Genomic DNA, 2,646 nt, shown 5'->3' with positions numbered 1-2,646 from the left:
ACTCATTTTAAAATCACAGATCAGGGGCGACATGACTGGGGGGGCGCCATGATAGCGAGACGAAAGCGACCCAATTCCACTTCCCTAGGCCAACCTGGTTACATCCAAAAGATCCTCGATCGTTTCCAGATGCTCGAAGCGAAACCCGCCTTCACACCATTACCCGCCACTGGCATTGCTCATCCCGAAAACCCCGAGCACTGCTCCGTCGCGGACAAGGAACTCTTCCAACAGCTCGTAGGCTCTGTCAACTACCTGGCTTGCTACACTCGACCAGATGTGGCATACGCGGTACAAGCTCTCAGCCGCTATTTAGCTCAACCGACGATCCACGCACTCTCTGCTGGAAAACACCTTCTCCGTTACCTCAAGACTACGCAGGACTATCGCCTCCGGTTCCCCAAACTAGCGAGTGGGAGGAATCTGACCCTAGAGGTCTTCACGGACGCTGATTTTGCAAACCAGAAGGCGATTTACTCTCCCAATCAAGAGTTAACCACCAAAAACAAGATCGTCATACCGGTCGACACAACAAACACCCCTCGCAAAAGCGTCACAGGAATGATCTTCCTAATGAACGGTTCCCCAATCAGCTGGCTATCCAAACAACAACCTATCATCGCAACCTCAACACAAATGGCTGAATATATCGCGGCCGCGGAAGGCGCGAAAGAAGCGTTGTGGATCAGAAGCCTGTTTCATTCCCTTCAACTTCGAGGAAAAGAAGCAATACCTCACTACATTGACAACCAGGCAGCGATCCAGCTATGCAAGAACCCGGTACTTTCACAAGGCTACAAAGCACATCGACATCATCTACCACAAGATACGCGAATTGGCCGCCGTCGGTGTTATCAACATCGAATATACCGAGTCAGGGGAGCAACGAGCGGATGCGCTCACAAAGACGCTCAACCGTCAGCAGATCGAAAAGTTCTGCAAGGAGATTGGCCTGAAAGACAGGTCCAACGAGAATATCCTCTCAATAAACTCCATGACGGAAACATCTGCCTTTCACAACCTTCAATTCGCCCTCGCTGAACGCGTGCGAAAACTAGGCAGATCGATACAACAGAAAGCCTGTTGGCCGCAGCTTTCGACCTGATGGGTTTGGATCATCCAAAGAAGGTCCCATCAAGGTTCAAGGACTTGCAAAAGGACTGGAAACCCAACTGACACAGTGGTATCCACAAAAGTCACCATGCACATTTCCTGATTCTCCCTCCACTGGAGGATAACGAGAACGAATACATGATGTATTCAGGGAACAAAACCTCACGCGTCGCCAAAAAAACGAGCTGTGAAAGTTCCCAAATCACGAGCATCACGTAGGTTTCCCAGGACCATGGAGCAGTCAAGTAGTCAACGAAAGCTCACCGAACGAAGCTTCAACGAGGGCCCACCTAGAGGAAAGATTCGCTGGAAAGAGCCGCAGCGCACCTCAAATGCCCCAGACACTTACACTTCGATCCGTAAGAGGACACGGCGCACACACCTTCCAAACTTGGACGGAAAGTTTTACGCCGCACACATCAAGACAGAGAGCAACATGGCGCGATCCCCACCGAGTGGGAGCGTCAGTGTCTCTGCGATTCATGATTTGGGCACTCAAACACCATTCGAGTGGGAGTGTTAGAATATCTACGATTGGCGTTTAGTCTGATCGCCCACAATCATGCAACCCTTGCAGTAACCTAACCGGTATACACGAGTGACCGGACGGGAACGAGTAGGTGTCTCAGTACGCGCGCTATACGCGCGCGACACGCACTCAATACACCAGCGGTACGTCCGCGGTACGCGTGCGATACACTCGCAGTACGCGCGCCATACGCGCGCGACACGCGCTCAATGCACCCGCAGTACGACCGCGGTACGCGTGCGATACACTCGCAGTACGCGCGCCATACGCGCGCGACACGCGCTCAATGCACCCGCAGTACGACCGCGGTACGCGCGCAAGTATAGTAACTCGCCAGAGTTTCCCCGCTTCACAACATAGCGCTGGTAGCGAGAAGCCCAGAGTAGATTCACACAAGTCGCTGGACGACTGTGGGAACACGCCGTTGGCTACAGACTCGTACCAAGTGGAAGAACCTGAGGGAGAACAGACTCATGCATCTGGCCAGTTGTGGCCACAGCTAGTCAGTTGTATGAGGAGCTGACGTATAGGGAGAAGCTCATGTAGGATACTCCAGTCGACTCATGTACATAAATACAGAGGGAACGCTCACACTTTGTAGTTAGTCCCTCGTCCAATTCACACTATCCAAATACATCCCAAACCATTCTCGACCCTACTCAGTCCCAACTCGCCTCTCTAAGGAAAGGGAGACTTCGATCATCCAGCGCCCGCTAAGGATTCACCGCGAATATTGAATAAGTTACTTTTCCACAAGTGAATTTACGTACTATGCAAGCCACCCATGCAACAATCACGAATGCATATGATCGCGCATCGCGGCGTTACGTAAGCACCCATGACCACCAGTACATGTACAATCACGAATAAATACAGCGCAAACTATTCAATATTCGCGGTGAATCCTTAGCGGGCGCTGGATGATCGAAGTCTCCCTTTCCTTAGAGAGGCGAGTTGGGACTGAGTAGGGTCGAGAATGGTTTGGGATGTATTTGGATAGTGTG

The sequence above is a fragment of the Mycosarcoma maydis genome, chromosome 18 (assembly GCF_000328475.2).
Source record: "Mycosarcoma maydis chromosome 18, whole genome shotgun sequence".
NCBI classification, from domain to species: domain Eukaryota; kingdom Fungi; phylum Basidiomycota; class Ustilaginomycetes; order Ustilaginales; genus Mycosarcoma; species Mycosarcoma maydis.
The sequence above is the reverse complement of the archived record's forward strand: the minus strand, read 5'-3'. Positions refer to the sequence as shown.